Consider the following 25,792-nt stretch of genomic DNA (forward strand, 5'->3'; position numbering starts at 1 on the left):
TATATTTACAGAAAACATTTTTCTACTCCTAGCTATCTAAAGAGCTAGAAATTATCAAATTAAAATTATTCTTATCCTTTATTCATACAATACCAACAAAGGGTATGACAACACTAATTGAGAGACGAAGACAAACTAATACATTGGTTAAAGAGGGCTCTGCTCGTAAGCTTACAATCTAGAGGACAGTAACTATTCAAAAGCAAATATGGAGCAATATATGGTACATAACAGAATAGTTTGTTTCATATTTTAGTAGTTAGTGTGCTGCCTCTTATTATTTATTGTTTTATATAGTGCCATCATATTCCGCAGTGCTGTGCCTAGGTGCATCCTTGTACTTAACTGTGTCTACTTTGGCTTCTCAGACATAACTGCACTGTCTGTGCCAATTCAAAAAAGCTAAATACATTGTCTTCTAGTTTCTACTGTGCTTCCACAAAAGAATGTTCTCCTTCTATAATGAATTGAATCCGGCTAGCATACGAACTACTATTAATACGTTAAGCTTTTGCAAAAGAAGTGTCTTCACAAATACACTAATAACATATGCTATATGCTAAAACGTCTGTGTTTCATGAGGAAAAATTTATTTTTTTGTATTTGCCTGAGATAAAATGCAGTATTTTATCTAAAAGCAAAAAAAAAAAAATAATAATAATAAAAAATATATATATAATTTTCTATAATTTTCAGTGTAGTACAACCATAAAATCAATGGCTGTCTCAGCTGTTGCTGACTTAATTGCAACACATGGTAGCTGAACGCCCTCAGGAGACTCTTCAGGTATGTTGGATGGGTAGTCATGGCCCTTACCATGTCCTTCTCAAGTCCAGTCATGTCCTCCCCACCTTTAACCACATCCCCAAAACAGGTGTCAAAATTTGGACACTTAAAATGTTGGGGGCTTGCTTAAACTCTCTGAGGAGCCATACATTCATGAAGTTGTTTCATTCAGGCATCAGATAATGTGCTAATTCCGGTTGGAACCCCTCCCAATATCTTTGTGATAATGAATGAATGAAATAACAACACTGCATCTGATGTATATTTATAAAAAATATGTATCTTCTGCTAATTTGAAGTGTATACAATTGTTCATGCTCATGAGGATATGAAGAAATAATCTGAATGTTATTTTTTGCACTCAAATTAAATGTACTTGCTTAAACTTCTTAACTGCTTCATTTGCTTGCAAATTATTGTGGGGAACTAATTGAACTTAAATATGTAGGCTGTGCTTTCAATATCATTGCTCCACGTATTGCAAGTCAATTAGATTTACTGTGATTGGGGAAAATAGTTGCGCTGCTGTATGATTAAAACTTGACCGACTCAATTAGACTTTAGTTAGTAACGTAGGCGCCACATAAGCATCTATTGTTATCAGAGTAATTGATGTTGCATGATAGTTCTGAAGGAAAATTTACCGTGAACTGTTGAAAAAGAACAGAAGATGTCTTTTTATTTTTCCTGAGAGTTAGTACAGTTGATGTTTCGATTTAATTTTTGGAATTATCAATTTGCTAATTGCAAAAACTAGAATTAAGCCTAAATGCATTGAGTGTAAGGAATATGCCGAGATATTCTCATTTAATTGTATAGCGCCAGCAGATTCCATAACGCTGCTACAATTAGTGGGATAATTTAAAATTACATTTAATAATAAACTGGTACAAAACGAGAAGAGGACCCTGCTCTTGCTAGCTTACATACTAGTAATGCTTTCTCCCTTAAAGTTCTCATACAGTTTACAAACATCAGAGTGCTGAGATTTGATGTTAGCCAGTCTGTAGCGCTCTATTTTATCCTGGGGAAATGGGTATTTTTTTGCAAAGGTGCCATGGGGGAAGATGGGTGGACATTTTTAAAACTTAGAAACTTCGTGCCATGGTTAAAGAGCCAGATGCCAATTTTTAAACATGTTGGGAAATGTACCCAATGGCCATCCAAAAAAAAACCTGCAGAAAGAAAAAATGTATTCTTGATATTTTAATTACTCACCTATGACCTTTTCAGGAGGTGTCTTTCATGAATATTATGTTATATATATATGTCATTTTCTGTACTAGCTATCCATTTAGGACATATTTTTTTACGAACTGCATTGTAACTTGAACTTTGACATGTAATAATGTTGATGCATACACATAACGACAAACACATAAACAATGAACACTGATAGAAGACTAAAAAGTCTCAGGCTACCAATAAAACACATAGAATGATATGTTTTTTCTGTAGATTGGCTGGACACACATTGGGTGCATAGGGTCTGTGCAGCATGGGCTGTCCAGGGTGCCAGTGTACTTTCATGGATGGATAAGTATCCTTTGAATGCCCTTGTTCCCCATATGTGGAGTCCTTTTTCCGTGCATTGCATTTTATTGGCTAATAAATATTTAGGCAGCGCTTTTATGCTGTGAGTTGTCCATCTTTTATATGAGGGATGTATCATTGGAAGTGGATGTGAAGATTCTTTAAGTATTTTGGAGTGTTATTTGCTACTTGCTCAAACCTGTTTCCATTTGCAAGTACAATAGAAAACCAATAATAATCAAGAAACATATGAGATGTTTTGGAAAGATATTTTGATTATTTTGACTCAATAAAGAGAGGCCAATATTCTCAAATGTTTGTCCTTCAAAATTGGATTTTGAGCAAATAAAAAAAAAACATTATTGCATATTTCAATATGCAGCTGGCATCCCATGCTACTAGAAACCATCAAGAAGCCCACTCACACCAGAAAACCATAACAAATGTTTTAACCATATTTGTTACACTAAAATTTGTAATTTTATGGTTAAGGGTGATGATTCCTTAGGATCCCTTGTGATATCCCGTCTGGATTGTTGCAACTCCCTACTAACCGGTCTCCCCCTCTCCCAGTGAACATGGTAAACATTAAAGAAAAACAAAAAAGAGCAAAATAACAAAGCAAACATATAGTATATTTCTTGCCATTCAATTCTCGACATGCATTTTGTGATTCCATTCTATTTGTGGATACCCTGTTGGTACAGTAATAGGTTGTAGTAACAATAATGCATTCCCCTTGGTGAAAGGTTCAAAAATGTGCTCTTTGATTTCTGGTTATTAGAACAAGTATGCTTTTTGTACATAAATTAAATCATGTTTGAAGTTTTTGTATCCCTTCAATTAAAGTGAATTGAAACTGAACATCATTACGCGCTGCGTAAACTGTTGGCGCTATATAAATAAAAGATAATAATAATAATAATAATTACATGGTACAAGATACAAAAGTCAAACCTGTCCAGTCAAACATATTTAACATTTGAAATGTCTATTATCCACTACCCCTAACATAGCATTATCTAATCAATTTGCTTTATCTCACTAAACCCTGAATCAAAGCAACTGCACTCAGCAACATAACAATAGAACAAATTTGCTAAAGATAATGTCTTCATTGACTAACTTAATTGCTATTTAATTAGCCCATAAAGGTATCAACTTTACCAACTTTGCTCTTTTTCCACTGTTAGCATGGTACAATTCTGTACCCATATCAACTGAGCAATAACTTAACCTAATGGGGAGGAATAATCATGCAGACCCTGCTTAATGTAACTTGTACACACATTTTGTACACACAGTGTATAGAACTGTGAAATGGATGATTTGACAAATTGTCTTTAAACACAGCTTTTATTAGCATGTAGGTAAAGCTGTCATAATGGATTTCACTATGTAAGAAAAAGGTGCACGTTTGTGGATATAATCAGCCTTGAACTGTGCAGAAGGACCACTTAAGGATGTATTTGCGTACGTTTAATAGTTAATGAACTGCACTAACAGCACTATTGGATAGTCTCAATTTAGCAGATATTCCTATTTTGACATTGAGTACAGACTTGCTTAGAGATCCAATGTTACATTCCCATTTTGCGTTAAAAATGTATGTCATTCTGCATTATAATGTTCTCACATTTTGACACTCATCCTACCTTACATTCTGTAGATTAAGTCATGTCCCTGTTACCGAAGACAGATCCGAGTGCACAGATGTTTGCTAATCCTTTATTAAAAGGCACTGCGCATATATCTTGCCATTCCAACCCAAGATTCGACAAATGCAGCTATCAGCTTCACTTCTGATGGAAATGTCATAATAGACTATATTATTTCTGGTTTATATAAGCATCATTCATGGGCTCAGTGTTAAATCTATATAAATTTAACCTTTTTTCAAAATTTATAACAAATTCTGTACATTTTCCTAAATTTTTCCAATATATTTTGTTTTCATGCTAACTTATATTATTAATAGCCTGTCTGACGGAAACTAATGAGTTGTAGCAAATTTACATACTTATGAATACTGATCATTTATTCATGAAGATGACACAGAGAATGAACAGATTGGCATTAATGTGGCTGCGAGTTTAACTTGGAATATATTTTGTTCCTTAACTCTGTCCGCTTGAAAATTTCTGCCCTTCAATTTCTACTTTCAAAATCTAGGTCTGCTCCATTAAAATATTTTCCATAATATTCTACTTAAGAGATAAATACCCTTGAAAGATAGCTCTCAGGGATGTTCAAATGAGCTTTTGAGGTCATTGAGAATCATATTGAAACTTCTGGATGCTAGAAAAAAGTCTGGATAATTTGAATCTGCTCATTTTTGAATGTTTATTTCCTGCTGCAATATGCCATTGCTAAAGATACATTTCATACCAAGGTGATTTTTCGTATATATATATATTGCCAAATGCCCTTTTCCCTTGGACACAGGACTATTAACATCACTGGTCACTAATGGACTAATCACTAATGTATAACATGCCTAGTTTGTATAATATTCCAATTCAATATGACAAAATATTTCCATGAATTGCCCCAACATTTTATTAGTCATCTTTTTTTTTTTTTTTACTAAAGAGGCAGTTCTTGGGAATAAAAACCCTAACTGTTTAATGGAATCCATGCATTTTACATGTTTTAGAGAATCTGTTGCCTATTCTATTGCATATCAACCAAAATCAATTTGGTCTGCATTGACTTTTTTGGTACATCTACATAAATGTAAACAGAGATGTAGTCTGAGACTTCTTTACTATGACCATATTTATTTTCCATGTCTATACCAGGCGCAATATCCTTAATCAAAATCCAAGAGGCTTAGACATAACCTGCATATTGTCAATGTTCTGTGGCTGCTTTTATTTTATTTGTTTTGTACCAAACATCAAACAACCTGTTTTTTTTCAGGCATACCTGTGAACTCTATGGGTTTTACCTGGAGTCTCTGGGTAAAGCCATGGATGATTGGATCTTCAGCTCATTTTTTTCTTTCTTTAGGCAGGGGCCTAGCCTATAGCTTACTAAGACAAACAAATAACTTTGGAGGTAGGGCTGGATCAGGGGAGCATGACATAATTACATGGGAACATTAACTAGGGTAAGACAAGGGATGTGTTGGGCAGAACAAGTTAGATTGGTGGAACTAGATGTCACTCAATAATATCTGGAGCTCAAAACATGGCTTGCTAATTACCTATACTGGTGCCTGGAAGGCAGATCCTAAAAGTTTCCAAGGGTACAGACTGGTTCTGTATACACATATGTTACAAAAATTAATAAAAGGAGACCATGACCCAGGTATTGCCTATTGGATTCCATTGTTAACTTACTCATCCCCTCTTATTCCAACCCCTCCAGTAATAAAGATAAGGAACCATAATTAAGTTTTTCCAGAAGCTGCAGCACTATACCAGCAGATGGACCGGTACTTTCACTTTCCCTTGGGACCCATCCTGCAGGTCATGATTGCCAGTTCTCCAATAACCAAAACCAATGAAACTGATTGCGCACAACTTTTGAAGACGTGGATCCCTCAACCACCGCCATCCTAAAACCGGTTCACCTATTAGTAGGGCAAACTCAGTCCTTCTTTCCATGAGAAGCTCACTGTGATTGACCCTCGATTTAACAGCTTCTTATTAAGCTGTTTATCCCCAGAATTGGAATTAAAGTATACCGTTTTTAACGTAGCTTTGGTATCTATTGTGCAGAAAACTTTGTTGATTTCCACAGTGTACAGTACTTTTAGTGGGTGCCAGTTTGCTTTTTTCAAACAATCTGTTATTTCTGCAACAGACAAATCTGCTCAAAATCAGCCAAATGCTGGTATATACACTATTCCCACACACATCCTTTACAAATGCCACAAATTCCATTCTCAGAGTTAAATCTTACACTGTGCGTCATACAGCATTCCCATATATGAATAGCAATATCATCAAATAATGTTTTTTTTAGATTAAACATACGTAAAATATAAAGTTCTGCTTGATGTCGATGACATCAAATTAATCAGTAACATTCATAGTAACAATCCTTCCATCAAAATTATTATATACATGTTTTTTTGCCATGTATTGCTACGTAACCTGTAGTCATGGAAATAATGCATTTGCACTTCTATATCTGTTGAGATGTATTGTACATGTGTTGGATCATATGTGGTGGGCACAAGTGAAGAAACATGTATGTGGATATTGTATCATGTTGTGTAAGTGTTTAAAGGGACACAGTCCCGTGCATGTGCCCATGTTCAACCCATCACCCCATCTTATGATCCTCCCATAAGCACACCTTATGAGAGCAAGCATTTACACACAGTGATGGTTGTCTTTTTTTAGTGCATGAATGAAGTGCAGCCACACAAGCAATGCAGAGCAGGTAGTATTTTACCTAAATGTGGAGCAGAAACCCAAAGCACAAAGTTATAAAAAGTAATAAAGCCAGCAGATATCCATGATAGGAAAAGCTAGAAAGTGTACTATATAAATCGGGATAGGAAAATGTACCGCAGCAGCTGGTACATATCCTGCCAAAGGTTCACAGAAACAAGCTGATTAGTAACTCCTTGCAGCATAAGATAAAGTCATGGTAACCTGTACGTGCCAAGTAAAGAAATCACTGAGCTTATCCTTCCCACTTGCCCCAGATAGAATAACTTCACTGCTTTGCTCCCTCTCTAAGCCTCACAATCTGAGCACGCAGACCCCAAGGATCCATTCTTCACTAGGAGTCACAAAGAGCCCAATGTAAACTAACTTACAGGCCAAATAGAGGGCGTTAAAGGTTCTGTCACCCACACACTGGGCTCCATGCACTGTGGTGGAATGGACACTGTCTCCTCCTCTTAGTTGGGCTACATGGGGCTTGTATCCCAGAAAGAAGAAAGAGACAGATAAGAAGAGGAAAAGACAGACGATCATAGAGAAAAGGAAAAAGGGATGCTCTCTCGTGGCCATATGGAAGCATTCATGGTTCTGTATGGTCTGTAGGCCCTCCTCCTTCACCAAGGCAGGGTAGGAACAGATAATAGATGGTGTTTTCAGTCAATCCTGGGCCCAGTACACCAGTTGGGCCCCCTTGATGGCAGCCCTGCATGTAGGACCTGAGTATGAGTATACTAAATAGATATAGCCTCTACCCTATTTCATTCAGAGTTTGCTGTCTTAGTTAGGTGATTCCTAAATAGAACAGTGCATCGTGATCTTTTGTGTATGAAATGTAATATAGTTACAGATACAGTGGGGCAAAAAAGTATTTAGTGAGCCACCAATTGTGCAAGTTCTCCCACTTAAAAAGATGAGAGAGGCCTGTAATTTTCACCATAGGTACATTTCAACTATGAGAGACAGAATGAAACAACAAAGTCCATAAATTACATTGTCTCATTTTTAAAGAATTTGTTTGCAAATTATGGTGGAAAAAAAGTATTTGGTCAATAACAAAAGTTCATATCAATACTTTGTTATATACCCTTTGTTGGCAATGACACAGGTCAAATGTTTTCTGTAAGTCTTCACAAGGTTTTCACACACTGTTGCTGGTATTTTGGACCATTCCTCCATGCAGATCTCCTCTAGAGCAGTGATGTTTTGGGGCTGTCGCTGGGCAACACGGACTTTCAACTCCCTCCAAAGGTTTTCTATGGGGTTGAGATCTGGAGACTGGCTAGGCCACTCCAGGACCTTGAAATGCTTCTTACGAAGCCACTCCTTCGCTGCCCGGGCAGTGTGTTTGGGATTATTGTCATGCTGAAAGACCCAGCCACGATTTATCTTTAATGCCCTTGCTGATGGAATGAGGTTTTCACTCAGAATCTCATAATACATGGCCTCATTCATTCTTTCCTTTACACGGATCAGTCGTCCTGGTCCCTTTGCAGAAAAACAGCCCCAAAGCATGATGTTTCTACCTCCATGCTTCACCGTAGGTGTGGTGTTCTTTGGATGCAACTCAGCATTCTTTCTCCTCCAAACACGACAAGTTGAATTTCTACCAAAAAGTTCTACCTTGGTTTCATCTGACCATATGACATTCGCCCAATCCTCTTTTAGATCATCCAAATGCTCTCTAGCAAACTTCAGACGGGCCCGGACATGTCCTGGCTTAAACAGGGGGACACGTCTGGCACTGCATGATTTGAGTCCCTGGCGGCGTAGTGTGTTACTGATGGTAGCCTTTGTTACTTTGGTCCCAGCTCTCTGCAGGTCATTCACTAGGTCCCCCCGTGTGGTTCTGGGATTTTTGCTCATAGTTCTTGTGATCATTTAGACACCACGGGGGAGATCTTGCGTGGAGCCCCAGATCGAGGGAGATTATTAGTGGTCCTGTATGTCTTCCATTTTCGAATAATTGCTCCCACAGTTGATTTCTTCACACCAAGCTGCTTGCCTATTGCAGATTCAGTCTTCCCAGCCTGGTGCAGGTCTACAATTTTGTTTCTGGTGTCCTTCGACAGCTCTTTGGTCTTGGCCATAGTGGGGTTTGGAGTGTGACTGTTTGAGGTTGTGGACAGGTGTCTTTTATACTGATAACAAGTTCAGACAGGTGCCATTAATACAGGTAACGAGTGGAGGACAGAGGAGACTCTTCAAGAAGATGTTACAGGTCTGTGAGAGCCAGATATCTTGCTTGTTTGTAGGTGACCAAATACTTATTTTACCGAGGAATTTACCAATTATTTCATTAGAAATCCTACAATGTGATTTCCTGTATTCTTTCCCCCCATTTTGTCTCTCATAGTTGAAGTGTACCTATGGTGAAAATTACAGGCCTCTCTCATCTTTTTAAGTGGGAGAACTTACACAATTGGTGGCTGACTAAATACTTTTTTGCCCCACTGTATTAGTGAAATACATAATCTAATGTAATAACCTGTAATGTGTGTCAAATCAGTTGTCCCTTTTGAGTAGACATGTAATGTATTTATGGAATAAATATGGGAAAAAAGTAAATGATTCACTAAAGTAAGAATAAAATCATAAGGTCATTGTCATTGTTGACCAAATTGGCCTTTCAAAACACGGTTCATATTGCATATAATACAAACCAAATCATATAGAAATTCATATTTTTTTATTTTCGATTGCAAACAAATATAGTAACTTTATATTTTTCTGCCAGCCAACTGAGGAGTTTATTCTGGGCAACCAACAGCTTGTGCTTAGTGTCCTGGAAGAGTTAAAATAACCTGGATGAAAATGGTATTTTACATTAATTCTTAGTTCCTGTTCACCATGGTAACATTTTGAGTTTATCCTTGCTGTTATATAAATATATCATTAAGGAAAATAATATTTGTAGGAAAAAAAGTTAATAAAAGTAGTACAGAAAAAAAAATGTTAGCTTTTAAGAAATCTTTTACATTTTTGCAAAATCATTGAACTATACATTCTTATTAACGCCATTTAATAAAATTCATAATATATGTTTTAATTAACATTTTCTAAGTATACTATAACAAACTACTATAATTCTGTACAGACATGCTTAATTATAGTGGGTAAAAACAAGATATTTTTCAAAGACAGCTAATTCTGTCCAGGTTAATTCTGGCATGGTTGTATTTAAATTATTGGGCTGCTGCTGTAAGTTTTTTGTAATTACACATATAGCCATCAGGATGTCTATGTTTTTATAATGATTGGATCCTTTTTATTAACCTTTTATTAATTGTTTATACGTCCCCTTTCTCTCATTGTGTTTTAGACAGGATGCATTAAATGTTCCCTGCCAGACATTCTGGACCTGAAGGGTGGGACAATTGCTCTGTTGGCTGATGGGGGCCAGAATGCAATGGGGTCACGTGGCACAATATGCAGACTGCTGTTACAAAGAACCACTCTGGGCAAGGTCAGGCTGTAAGTGAGTGTGTGTGTTAATATGGGTATGTATATGTAAGTGTGCGTTAATGAGTATGTGTGAGTGTATATGTGTAAGTTAGCATGAGTGTGTAGTTGTAAGTGTGTGTTAGTGTGAATGTGGAAGTGTTCGCATGAGTACGTGTGTGTGTAAATGTGTGTTCATGCATATGTTAGTTACTGATGTCTGGGGAAAGAGCCTAAAGGGGGCCACTTAGCATTACCCCCCCCCCCCAGGCCAGAAGGTGACAGCTCTCCCCTGCCACAAGATATGTTTTGGGCTTCTTTATTACCCGGCCACTTGGCTGGATGTGCCTCTGGGGCTGAATGCTACCAGACTACTCCTGGTTTTGCCATAGATAAAGTTGCATTCTCTCATTGCCAAGATCAAACTAAAGTTAAATGTAATCCCTACTTAAGTGATTCTTTTCTATTATGTGTCTACCTTTGTATCGTCATAACAAATTAACATCTTGTGTCTGGATCTTGCCGGTTACCATGAAAGGTTATTGAACTGAAATTGCAATCTCTTCATTCAGACACATATTTTTCTGCATTGGAAATTTCCAGATATGCCAACCCATAGGTCTACTTCACCTCTCTAGATCAAAGGCCAGAGGGCTTGCTAAATCATGCAAAGGGTCTTGGTGTCCTCATAGAGCAGGGATGCTTCAGAACTCTGCACACACAACATGAACATTTTTTTGGGGTATTTATGTAATGGCGTTAAGGTTTGTTATATGGCAACACAATCTTATTTTACAATATTAATATTACTTTGTAATGCATTTTCTTGAAATATGTTCATGGATATACTTATTAGCCGCATAAAACACAGCACCGCGACACTCAACCTTTATTAAATGTTTACATTATTGATAATTTTATAACCATTTATTAGCCAAACATATTTTGGCCCAGTATGTAAACATTTTACTATCAAAATAACAACAACAATGATAACCAATCATAACCATGAAGTAACCTGCTGGTATGGGCGTATCCACCTGTATCCCTGCTGGAACTGCCGGCGTCCCCCAGCGCAGCAGTCACACGACCATACGATTCATAGGGGCAGATGCCCCTGGAGTGTCCTGCACTTACACCTCTGTGCACCACAAGTAACCACACCTAGATGGTTAACTCCTGCACCGTATCAGCTTAAAAACTTGAGCCCCCGGCTAATGCAAAAAATTAGGGAGGGATGGGCGGGAAAATATTTTTTTAAAATGATGACCCTATAGAATAAACCCCCCCTTTATATATTATGTAACAAGGTGCGGGGTGTTGTCGTGGAAGGGGTATACATTCCCCCTCGATTTTGCAGGGTTTTATACGACATATAGGGCAGGCTGGTGCTCCACCCCACAGTTTACATGCACCTGGACTGACGCGGGTTCCAGGCCGGGAGTTTAAGCTGACTCCAATGCACTGGTCAGCTGCAGGTAATTAGCTGCACCGACTGCAATATAACCTGACCTGTTGGACAGAGGGAGAGAGAGAGTTTGTTTGGAAGCAGCAGGGCTGGCTATGCACAAAAGAGACCATCAAAGAGGTTGGTGGGATTATGTTTTGTTTTAGTTTAGACCCTTAGTAGTGAGGGAGTTATATGTTAGTAAGCGCTCAGACGAGCTAGGCTTTTGTTTGTAGCGAATTTGTGTTCTATGTAATCCTGTAAATATCTTCATACGTGGACTACAAATAAATCGTTGGTGATTACCTAACTGAGATGTGGCGTTAATACCCTAGAGGACCGTGCTGTTTGGTAGCCTGTGTGGGTGCAGGATCACAATATATATATATATATATATATATATACCCCTCAGGGAGGGCAATTACCCCCTCCCTTCTGGTCTTGCACGTGCCCAAAGTCTAAACACCTTAGGTGCTAAAATTTTGCCTAGTCATGCCTTAACCCTTAACACTAGGCATTCAACGGGGTACCTCGTCCGGCACTTCATTCATGGGGCCCCTTCGTCCTATTCTTTCCCTACGGGGCTGTTCTAGAAACTCGTATGTAACGCAAATAAACTTTACCTTCCTTTCATTTCTGTGACGTGACGTCTCTGCAGTTTTCAATACCCTTAGTCTTTAGAAAATCAAATGAAGACTATGGATCCATTTTTCTTCTCTTACAATCATCGTCAATTTTAAAATGAAAATGTGCGTTACGAAAGCTGCCATTTGTAAAACACTATATAGCTAGTCATTTTGTGTGTGGTTAGAGATCTAGAAAGCGGCTAGTATTTTGTGTCAGCCTTTGCTACCTTTGCTATAACAAAACAAAAATGATAATGCTTAAAAAGCTGGATCTGTTTTCCTCTAATCCTTTAGTTAAAAATGAGAGTTTTAGGGACAGCATTTAGATCGACATCTGTGATTCTAGAACATGTTTTGGAACACATTTAATAAACCTTTGGTTATGTATTCCTTTGGAATTAATGTTGCATTGAAATTATCACAATTTACTTTATATATACATAGCAAGATTAATGCACTAAACAACGTGCTATCGCTTTAAGATACACAGGTAATGAAGCCCACGTGCTCAGAATGGGCCTTAGTGGGCCGTTGACTGTGTGCCGAGCAGGGATAGGTCCTGACAGCATTTTTGAATGTGGGGGGAGGGGTTAATGGTGGGCTATTTAGGGGTTTGGCGCCTCTGGAGCAGTCTCCATTTTGTCTCGCCTGACACTCACTGTTTGTCCCACCCTCCCTCCCTATTCCTTTTGTGTGTTGTGTTTTTCTGGTGTGTGTTGTTGTCACGGTCGTGCGTTAGCTTACCAGGTATCTAGGGGGTTAATGCTGATGGGAGAGCATTGGTTTTGGGAGGTTTCCTGGTAGGTGGAACTGGGAACCTCAGGTTTGGGTTTGGGCATCTCGGTATGTCCTTCCCTGTGTGGTTCCTGGATAACCTGGTAAGCTTGGGATGGTTTACATTAAATGGTTAATGTTGAATTATGTTAATTTATGTTATTTATTGTTCTGTGTGTTGGTCATTGTCCTGTTAACGCACCTATTTTGGTTTTAGGACAGCGTGGCAATGGCCTGCATTTAAATAAATTTCGGCTGTGGCCTTTTACACCCAAATCTATGGTGTCGTGTTTTTATTGGGGAAAAGGTTTGTGGGTTCTTGCAGGGGGCCTAGCCCGGGAGTCGAGGCTACTACAGTCATGCTTATTCTACTTTGAGAATACAGTACTTTAGCATACAAACTCAGCCTGTATGGTATTAAAATCACTAGTGCATAATATTCCAAAAAATCAAGTTCAACTCCAGTTTTGTTACTGTTCACTATGCAGAGCAAACCTTTAGTTATGCTCATGGCTCTGTAAAAGACATAATTAATTAGAAATACCTGGGGCATAGTTGTTCATTGCATTGCTAATCACATTTGTTTGCCAGAATGGTTGTTTGCATTTTTTAAATTTTATACGAAAACTGATTTATGGTTGACTGCAATGTAAGTTATTTACATAACGTTAAGGGAAAAAGTATGTGACCCCTTCGGAATTACCTAGATTTCTGCAAATATTGGTCTTATCTTCAGCTAAATCCTATTCTTTTTAATATATTTATTAATGACCTTGTAGAGGGATTGCATAGTAAAGTATCAATCTTTGCAGACGATACTAAGCTCTGTAACGTGGTTAACACAATAGAGGACAGCGCACGATTACAAATGGATCTGCATAGGTTGGAGGCTTGGGCTGGGATGTGGCAGATGAGGTTCAACACAGATAAATGTAAGGTTATGCACATGGGGAAGAAAAATCCAGGCTGGGAATATGTATTAAATGGGAAAACACTGGGGACGACTGACATGGAAAAGGACTTAGGAGTTTTAGTTAACAGTAAATTTACCTGTAGCGACCAGTGTCAGGCAGCTGCTGCTAAGGCAAATAAAATCATGGGGTGCATCAAAAGGGGCATAGATGCCCACGACAAGGAAATAATTCTACCCCTGTACAAGTCACTAGTCAGACCACACATGGAATACTGTGTACAGTACTGGGCACCAGTGTACAAGAAAGATATAGTGGAGCTGGAGAGGGTTCAAAGACGGGCAACCAGAGTAATAAGGGGAATGGGAGGACTACAGTACCCAGAAAGAGTATCAGAATTGGGGTTATTTAGTTTGGAAAAAAGACGGCTTAGGGGGGACTTAATAACTATGTATAAATATATAAGGGGACAGTACAGAGATCACTCCCAGGACCTATTTATACCCAGGACTGTATCTATAACAAGGGGACATCCTCTACGGCTGGAGGAAAGAAGGTTTCTACACCAGCACAGACGGGGGTTCTTTACAGTAAGAGCGGTGAGATTATGGAACTCTCTGCCAGAGGAAGTGGTGATGGTAAACTCAATAAAAGAGTTCAAAAGGAGCCTGGACGTGTTTCTTGAAAGCAATAATATTACAAGTTATGGATATTAGATTAATAGGGACAGAACGTTGATCCAGGGATTTATTCTGATTGCCATATTTGGAGTCGGGAAGGAATTTTCCCCCTGGTATGGGGCAATTGGCATCTGCTTCATAAGGGTTTTTTGCCTTCCTCTGGATCAACACAGTAGGGACACAATATGTATATAGGTTGAACTTGATGGACTTTGGTCTTTTTTCAACCTTATGAACTATGTTACTATGTTACAACAATAGACAACGTTTGCATCAACGAATAACACATAAATGTATGTTTCAATTTCTTTATTAAACAAACAGTGTAGACATTCAGAGAGCTGGGTAGAAAAAGTATGTCAACCCTTGTATTTAATAACTGTTTGGTATTGACGGAATACCCTCTTGACGGAATATCAAGAATATCCTATTAGGAGAAATTTTGGACCACTCCTCTTTACAAAAATTGTTTCAGTTCAGCAATATTCTTGGGATGTCTGATGTGAATCGCTCTCTTCAGGTTATGACACAGCATCTCAATTGAGTTGAAGTCAGGACTCCAGAAAGCATATTATTCTATTGTTGATTTACTCTTCTGCTTTGGGTTGTTATCCTGAGCTTCAATTGGGAGACTTATATCGTTCTGCAAAATGTCTTGTGAAAACTTGGCAGCAAAACATACTTTACAGTTGGGATGAGGTTTTGATGTTTGTGTCCTGTTACTTTTTTCTCCACATATATTGTTGAGTGTTCCTTCCAAACAACCCAAGTTTGATTTAATCTATCCACAGAATATTATGAAAATAGTGCTGTGAAACATCCATGTGCTCCTTTGTGAACTTCAAATGTGCATCACTGTTTTGTTTTGGACTGCAGTGGCTTTCTTTGTGGTGTCCTCCCATGGACACTGTTCTTGCATTTTACAGATACATTTGTAATAATTTTTTGTCAGAAATAGTTTTACTGTACAGTGCTGTAAAAAATGGTTTGTCTGTTTCTGAGTTTTTCTATTTTTGAGTACTTTTTTTCATTAGTTTCTAAATCAACCAAATTTAATTGATAATTGGGTTAAATTTCACTAGACATAGCCAGGCGTGGTAACTGCCAGACATATTGAATCTAACTATCAATTAAATAGAACCTGTCTTGCAAAGTGAAGTAGGCATAAAAAGGCTAGCAAAGGGGCATCAACGAATCCAGGTGGTCACACAAGAACCCGGACTAACATGTAAAGAACAGCAGGCATCACCTCAGTTAAGGTCAGTGTTGAAGGTGCCACAATAAGACTTTGCAAAAATGGCATCCATGGGAGACCAAAAAAACACTAAGGTTCATCTCACATTTCCCCCAAAAAATCTTGATGACCTCCAAGACTTTTGGGAAACTATTTTGTGGACTGATGAGTCAAAAGTGAGTCCCCTGACATTTGGCATAAAGCTAACACAGCATTCCAAAATAAGAACATCATACCAACAGTAAAACACAATGGTGGTAGTGTGATGTTGTGGGGATGCTTTCCTGCGTTAGGACTGGGACGACTTCCCATAACTGATGTAACCATGAATTCTGCTCTCTACCATCAGTTCATGACCTAAAGCTCAAGCGTAGTTGTGTTATGCAACAGGACAATGATCTGAACCACACAAGCAAGCCCACCTCAAAAGAAACAAAATGAAGGTTTTGGAGTGACCTAGTCATAGTCCTGTAGCATGACCTTAAAAAGACAGTTCAGGCTCAAAAGCCCTCCAATGTGGCAAACAGTTTTTCATAGCACTGTATTTTTTTATTTTTCTGATGAAGCTTCTGGGGATCCAAATATCACAACTTTTAGCTAGTTAAATTGTTTTCCTCTTACTCCTCTCTTCCTCTCTCACCCTCTCTCTCCTGTCCATTCTCTCCTCTAACTTCTCTTTGTTTCTCCATCTCCTTTCTCTCTTTCTTATCTCTCCTTTCCATTTACTAAACCAAACATGTCATTGATATTGCCACATTACTTACCAGAAGTCCAGCCAATAAATGAAAAGGTAGATGTATTAGACATACATAAATGGGGTATCAATGTAGTCCTAATCCTTCACCCTTAGCTGCTGGGTTTAAATTTGAACCCTGTTAGCTCTGATATGACATAGCGGTGCTTTGGGTGTTAAAGAAATAGATGGTATATAATAGGTGATGGCACACATCACTGTACCCATTTATTCTTGCAACAATGTTAAACCCATGCTTTGTATATTCAGAAATTGATGCATGGTTTTAAAAAAAAAAAAAAAAAAACTAGCGAAAAAAAGTTATTCCCTGATACAGTGAAATAAAAGTTTTCAAAGTTAAAACTTTTAATTTTATAGCTAATGATATTCATTCGTATTGCTGAGGACAAAATACCATTCACTTTTTTCTGTATTATTCTATAATTCAAAAGGCTTTGACATTAGAAAGTTCTTAATAAAGAGGGTTCCTCTGACAGGAACATAACCCTGCACTTAACAATTTAATTGTAGAAATCTTCTTTTAGATTTTTAATGCAGGTATCATTTAAATTTAAAATGCACAGACAATAAAGTGGTAATGTTTTAATTAAATATGCTACTATATCTTCAAGGGGACATTGCATACGGTTTTTAAAGGATTTTACTGTTTGAACCATGTGATAATTTTAAATGTTTTGATTCTCACATCTTTCTGATATCCCTTTGTCCTTCTGAAACCTAGTAAATGGCACACATGGCTCTTTGCAGATGAATACCATTTTTTATATACAGCCTTCTAAATGTTGATCATGTACCGTAATTATCTTTGTGGTCTGTAGGGTCAAACATCTCAAACTTTAATACAGGACTTGTTTGTTATGGCAAAGTTAATGGCATCCACAAAGTTCAGTTATTACATTGTATGTATCAATTTATGTAGGATTCTCATTACATCATGTGCTACTTTCATACTGGGCGACAGATAGTGTAAAGTAATATGTGACCTTTTAGTATCCCAACAATCCAATACCTTGTAGAGCTTGAAAGTCTTTCAAGACCTCAGAGGTCCCTTAAAATGTAAATGTACATCCTAATCTATGAATGTTCCATTAATAGGAATCCTAAACTGACAGTTAAATTTTGATCAGCTGATTGTCAATAGTCCTCACAGCAGGTTTGTAGCGTGGCTGTCAGTATATACACAGATTATACAATGCTATGTATCTTTAGGTACAATTAGTTTGGGGCGAGAAGGAACAGGTTCTTTTTAGTAAAGTTGTGCATTGTGCATATTTATTACATTTTTTATGGTCACCTATGGGAAGATGATCCTCAAGACCCAATCACACTAGTAAAGTGGTTCACACTAACAAAATGTTTAAAAGCAACTAATAGATAATACTTGTCAACTTGGGAGCCTTTGGCTTTGATGTGGCCAAGGTTTTTGTGTGCACCACAGTATTACATCATAAATGTATCAATTTGACAATCATCAACACAGTTCAGTGGGATAGTTGGCCACATCAGAAAAACAAAAGGCATGACTCCCTCGGATCACCTTGTATCTTTAATTTTATCGACGATTATTAATATATATATATTTTAACATTGTAGATTGAGCCACATCTAAGACTGATGTCTAACAAGATCTAAGAAAATTTTAGGGAAATAACCATATATTACATTTGTTTAATTGTGAACAAACAATATTTGGTTAACACAATAATTAAATTAAAACTATATTATGCTGTTTGAAGACTTGGGTCATGTCTGCAATAGGCATAAAATGATGCTGGTTTATAGTTTGTTAGTGGTTACTAAAAAAATGTCATCTGAGCTACAAATCATGTTGACTAGAATGCTAGTTTGTATAGGGGACTACAAAATTGCTAGCATTAAGAAAGACAGCTTGTTTTTCCACAATCTCTTAGAACTTAATTTATCTAGCTACAGGCTTCCACTATGGGACATAAAATAAATGATATACACTTCTCAGCAGCTCCAATTACAGAGGGATGTATGTTGAACAGATGTTGTAAATGGAGCAGAACATAAATCATTTCAAACTATAAAGAGTTATACTGGGGAAGAGCGGTCCAACTGACCAGTGGATTAAATCTTGAGATACATTTTACTAGTACAGTGCTTTGTAATAGTCTTGTTTCTTCTAAAACAAAAACCCCCAAAACACATAAATGCTAAATAAATACAACAATTTCATTTGATTTAATTGTAAAGGAGTTTCTGAGAGCAGTCTTAGAAAATTCAGCCATAAGGTTTTAAAATATATAATCACCTTACCTACGTCTGAGGCCTTGTGTTGTTTAAATGTACATGGAAGACTCCCTTTTATACATGGACGCCTCACTTTGTACAAACAACCACAGGACATCTAACAGCAAAATTAAGATTGCTACCAATCTATCAGAAGCAAGATAAATTATATGATCCTCTCCCGTAAGTAGGGATTGGTGCATAAAAACATCTAGTTAGTACAGCTGCTAGTTTCCATGGTAATAGAAGGAAAAACACTGCATGCTGGTAGCTTCTCTGTTGTTAGACTACTTTGTTTGCAAGCAAGAACAATCATTTCAACCACTGCTTACTTGCAAGAGCCAGGAATCAAATAACTATTTTCATAAATAAATAAAATAACACCCGCAGGGCCTGCAAGCTGGCAGGTCACCTATTGTCAGCATGCAGGAACAATCCTCTGACCTTACTTGCAGGAATCAGTCATTTTTATATGACAGGTGTCTCCTAAAAAGAGCCAAAGGTTCATGGTCAGAATGATAACGAGGGTCATCCCAACCATTTCTCACACAACCAGGTGGATTCATAAAGGCTATCATACTTGTGTTTATGTTGTCTATTTATGCCATGTTATGTTATAACTTGCAATATGATATATGCTGTCAGTTTTGTTTGATGGAAGGACTGGTGACATCATGATGTCTAGAGATTTGAACAAAATCACATTTCCTTTTATATCAATGACTACAAGCTTAGCTTTTAAATAAATCACTATGGTCATTGTGCATGAAAGAGAGCCATGAATATCATTATACTATTATACCAAAAGATATTCACTATAAACAGACAACACAGTTGAGACATTTTAGCAACCGATTGGATTGAGTCTCAGTCCTCACTTTCAATTGAAACATGAAATGAACATTATTGTAATATTCTTCTGTTTTTGCTTACTGTGGTTATGAGTGGAATGACAAACCAATTGTGGTTCTCTGGCTACATTACTATTTCAGATTATTGATTACTAGACTTGGGCGCCGGCCAACTCTTCGTGTTCGTCTTTGTGTTCGTCTTCGTATACATTCTTTGTGTTTGTTTTTTTCTTCGTTTTTATTTAGGGGTTTTGACCCCAGGATTTTAAAGGTCTGTACGAGCAACTCTATTGGTCGCCGGCAGGGGCCTCCTCTGCACTTCATTAGTTGATGGCAGACAAGCCCCTTCCATCAACCAATGCTAGAGGAGGCCCCTGCAGGCGACCAATAGAGTCCCAAAAAATCCAATCTATGTTAATTAATTGACCATCAATGCACACCGTGGTTGGGCAGAGTGCAGCAGGAAAATAAATTCATAGGCTGTTCAAGCATATCTCTCAAAAAAAAGAAGTCCTTGACATTGTACAACCCTTCTGAAAATCCAATGCATGGGTATTGTCTAATACAGAACAAAATAAACATATTCAGTTCTCCAACTTAAGCCCCAACCTCTTCACATCTCCTCTTGACCCTCTTGCCATGCATTTCTCTGTTCCTGTCATTATTTGTCTGTCTTTTCTGGGCTTTTCCTTGCTGTGCTGCAAAAAGATGATCCCTCTTATGCTCTGAGGTGCGTGTGCTGAGCAAAATACCAATTTTGTCTTTTTTTTCCTGCTTTCTATAAGGTGCCTTCAAGGATTTCAAATAAGACATAATCAAATAATGTATTAAATTGATAGCATTGTAATTTTTTCTCCAGGCTGGTTTATAAAAGAAATCAATAAATTAAAGTCCCATTGCAGCATAGGTTATGTGTTCCATCTGTTCATAATAAATATGGAATAAAAAAAATCATTTCACTTTTTTCATGTTTCAAATAGAAATTACATAATAATATTGAACACATACTGACAAATGGGAATTTAATAATGTTCTCTGGTTTGCCCTATATTCAATAGACTATTATGTATTGCCAAGCTTATTTAATGCAACATTCATGTCTGTAAGTCTTTCCTTTCACTTTATTTAATATCTGTCTTATTAATTGCATTTTTTAACCCCTTAATGACAAAGCCCATACATGTACGGGCTCAAAATGTATTGTTTTCAATGGGTTTAGGGACCGCCCATTGTCCTTAAGGTATACGGTGGTCATTGCTAACTAGCATATACATTTAGACTTGTTTAGAGAAAGTTCACGTGTGAAGCAGAGAGCAGTATTTTTCAAAGCATAACAGACTCACACAGATGTATTCACTAAACTACTAGTGTTTGTGGGTTGGCTAAAAGTGGCAGCAGCAAACGTACAAGTTCACTAAAGCATATGTAGTCACACACGCATGTAACATATGTGAGTATATAGGAGTTAAGAATTAATTAAGACAGTAGTTATCTATGACCATTGGGGTTGCAAGGTAACTTGCAAGCCACCACTATGTTAATTTTATTAAATGCAAATTAAAATAACAAAAATAAAAAGAGGGATCAGCAGCCCTTTTTCAATCCAGTGCCATTGGGCAAAGATGGATTACTAGACGTTTTTCGGGGTGGGTTTCTTTTTTAACTTGACTGAACTTCTTAGTGAATACACCCATTTGATGTGTTTAATGTTGTCACAAGAGTAAAAAATGGTGTGGTTATAATTCATTCCATTCATCATTGCCAAAATGCCACTCATTTATGTGCATGGACCATTAATCATTATGCGTAATTCACCTGTTGTGCTTTTATTCCAAGAATTCGTTCTTTCATTAACACCCACCCAACAGTCTGAGGTCATAGACGAACATCAGGGCAAAAGAGGGACAGGGAGTGTGGGTCCTATAGAGGCACTGACCCTCAATCTTTTTTTCTACATAAATATTTTTTTCAAAATCTCATCTGCAAATATAATACAATGTAAAATACATTTAGTCTTGCAGACAGATTTTTTGGTTTAGAGACATTAACACATTGCATCTAATTTACAGACTTAAATGCCAACTCATTATTCCATAGGCAGACAATAGCCGCAATGGACTCTATTAACTAATGCTGAATGCCAGGAATAATGATTACTTTAAAGGAAAAAATTTAATGAGGTTCAATTTTATGCTATTTTTCTGTGGTTTAGCACCAAACATCTGTAATTAGTGCTCTGAGTAATGATCTGGGATTTATTTGAAGAAAATCATCACTATTCAATAGTATTTTTATTATCAGGGTATTCCTGCTGGATTCAGAAAAAAAAATATTTACTCTGTGTGTTTTAGCCTTTACAGTTTTGGTCGCTTCAATAAGCAATTCAAGTCTTTTTATTTGCTGGTTTTAAATATTTTACATTTTACAGTATCTTTTGTCATAGATTAAAGTTAGGCTTCTAATTATTAAATAGATGAGGGGGATGCTTTTTGATTTTTCAACAGCCCCAACAGGTCCCCTGCAGCACTGCAGGGGATCCTCCTCTCTGGCAGAGAGTCTATGCGATGCACGCAGACAACCTCCACTGCTGCTGGCTGGTATTTCCGCCGGGGCTTCTATGGTGGAGCACCGGAAGGTCATGTCAAGCCGGAACTCCGTCATAGAAGCCCGGCAGAAGTGCCGGCAGCAACAGAGGTTGTCTGTGCACATCGTGGAGACGTCCACCAACTGCCAGAGAGGAGGATCCAGGTCCCCTGTAGCTGCTTTGCGGGGGATCTGGATCTTAGTCTTGTAGGCAAGAGGTCTGATTATAAGACGACCTCTGAAAAAAAACCCTCGTCTTATAATTGAGCAAATAATAAAAAAATGTAGCAATTATTATTTTGAAAAAAAACAGACACATGCATTAAAAACCTCCCAGGCTAGACTCTCCTTCTTTTGTGGGGAGATGGTGGTGAGGCTAGCCCATAGAACCTTTAGTGGGAAGAAACCAGTAAAGAGTGGGAAGGAGTAGACAGAACATGGGCAGGGAGGGGGTGATAAAATACTTTCATGGTGCATTAGGTATTTATCAAAAATGATCATGACTGAAAATCCTGGATCTCTATTATATCTTTACTGCCGTGTTCAAATTTTGAGTTGTGTCAGTTATGACTTTTAATTGTATGTTTTTTTCTGAAAATATTTGCGTTGTTTATTGTTTACTGTACACCGTAGCTTTTCTCTAGACAGCAGGGAATTTCTGTTAGCGCATAAGTAATGCATAAAACGGCTGAGTAATATAGCGTTGAGAATAGAGATACACTACTATGGATTTTATAATATGTCAGTGAGCATTTATTTAGCCAGGAATATTGCTGGCAAATGCGTTAAACTCTACCATATCACGTACCATCTTTATTAAATAAATTAACTCCAATTAATTACAATTAACACCCACCCAATATTTTCTGTACCCCATGCACATAACCATTTTTATGGGTAAATCAAATTTTATTCGTTTTCAAAGGTTTTGGGGAGGGATACAAAAAGGAAAAAAGGGAAGGGTGGGAAGGACAAGGTACAATGCAATAAGGTACAGTACAGGACATTACAGCATCCAACACAACACCAAGTGTGAGAGGGCCCGAGAGGCAACAACAAGCCCCGGGACTAGGCACAAGTCCGGCGTAGATGAAATATACAGTAAAAAATGCAGAAGTCGCAGCTCGGAAAGGCGCTCCACTATGGGAGTGGCAGCCCTCACAGAGGGCCCGCAATGGTGCTAAAATCACGGGAAGCAGCAGCGACAAAGCGTACCGTGGGTTGTGGAGGTGTGAGAGAGGAGAAAAGAGGACTGGAAAGACCAATCGAGATGGCCAACTAATGGTATCGAGTCCATGCTCGGACCAAGCATAGGCCAGACCAGGTGAGTATACGGCCATAACCAGTCAGGGTAGGCCAAGGGAAGTAACCTGTACGATGCATCGCAGGGCACAACTGCGGTACTAAGCCGAAAACCTGAAACGCATAAAGGGACGGTAAGTATCATGGGCAGGGGGGGGGAGGAGCAGGGGGAGAAGGGGTAAGAAAGGGAAGGAAGGGTGGACAACAAAGGGACGGAGGCGACAGGACCAAGGGAAAACAAGGGGGGAGAGTAAGAGAGAGAGAGAGAAGAGAAAAAATAAAAATAAAAAAAAAAAAATAAAAAGAGGGGAGGGGAAGAAAAGGACAGGAGGCATAATCACAGAGGAGAGGGCGAGACAGAAGAGCACAAGGACTAGGTAAGGAGAGAACGGGCCAGAGGACCAGACACAAATCCCAACCAGTAGAACCATGTTGTGACTATATACATTAATGTAATAAAAATGTATCTCCTATACAATCATGCAGACAAACTTAAAACAGGCATGGGTCACAAAAGATGAATGAAAGAGGAGGACGAACACGGGGAAACAATAGACCAACTGGAAGAGCAAAAGTCCAGAGAAGAGTTCAGGCATCTGAGATGAAAGTTAGATTATGGAATATCTTTGGTGTCCTGCAAATTATAAGTGGATATTTTGCGGCAAGAAAATACTAAGGCATGTGCATACTGTGCCTAAATATTATGAGTCAAAAATGCACTGTCAACAAAAAGCTATGAATCTGTTCTCACAGAAGAGCCTTAGCTCCGTCAGTGAGATTAGCTGAATTGATTTATGTATTTTGTTGACAGAAATTTCTTGCAAGGTCAATTTAGATGAAAATATACTGCAGCCAAAACCCAAATTCAAGGACAGAACAATCTGCACTCTCTTAAAATGATGCAAGGACTCGTAGTTCATCCATGCATAATTGGTATTTGTCTCAGAAAAGCGTTGGTAGTACTGTATTATTCTTTACATTTCTTCCTTGATCTGAAACATACCTTTACATATAATAAAGCAGAGAGAAAAATGATGGCGCACTTCAGAATATATTTACATTATCATCTAAAAGCTACATAGTTAATAAGGCTTAAAAAAAATTACAGAAGTCAAGGTAAGTTTTTCCAATTGCATCCAATGACGATCACCCTTTAGGTGCATCTGATTTTGAGTAAATCAATCAAATTAAGGTATACACTTTAAAGAACTAAAATATTCAATAAATTTTCTGTTTTTACTAGACTTGCGCATTCGTCTTCGGGCGAACATGAAAACGAGCACGAAGAGGCCGTTTTTTTGTTCGTTCCGAAGACACGCCGAAGAGAATACAGTGCCGGCAAAACGTAGGAGAAGACTTCATTTTTGCCGCGCAGCCGCCAAAATTTCAAACAGGAGTGAGCTGATCTCGTCTGTCCAATCAGCTCACTCTTGTGACGTCACACTAAGGGTCTCGTCCAATGCCTGTGCTGCTGTTTTTTGAATTCTGAAGGCGCCTTTATAAGACCAGAGCTTGCCTGAGAGATCCATTCATTTTTCGCTGTGACTGCTTTGGCAACACTGCTGTGCTGCATCCGAGCGTTACAGAGAGATTGTTCTGTTCTGTGTGAGACTGGTAAGCCTTAGCCTGCCATTTCTCACAGTGTACTTCATCCTCACTTCAGTGCTACTTAATATAATTAATAATAATAATTTGATTAATTTAATTTTTTTTTTATTTAATTTGTCATCAACTGTAGTGTAAGTGCTGTTGAGTTGACAGTGCACCCAGTGTCTCACTGGCACTGGGGTGCCCTTGCCCTGGGCTGGCACTAGTGCCTACTGCCTGTCCTGCTTAAATAAATTAAATAGAATTTATAAATAATAATTTAATAGTCTATAATTTAATAGTTCATTATAATATTATATATATATATATATATTTGTCAGTCATATATATATATACTATAGTATACTAGTGTAGAGTGTACTGTAGACATTCATCTACTAGTGTCTAATTTAAAATCAGTAATATTAATTAATATAATTAATAATTGAATTCATTATAAAATTATATATATATTTGTCAGTTATAGTTAGTAATAGTATACTAGTGTAGAGTGTACTGTAGACATTCAAGACATCTACTAGTGTCTAATCTAAAATCAGTAATATCAATAATTCTATAATTCTTTCTTATCTTAATAGTTAATTAAATTAGCTATAAATAAAAGTAAT

This window comes from Sceloporus occidentalis, unplaced genomic scaffold (assembly GCF_023333645.1).
Source record: "Sceloporus occidentalis isolate IW3139 unplaced genomic scaffold, rSceOcc1.0.p SCAF_195, whole genome shotgun sequence".
Classification (NCBI taxonomy): Eukaryota; Metazoa; Chordata; class Lepidosauria; order Squamata; family Phrynosomatidae; genus Sceloporus; species Sceloporus occidentalis.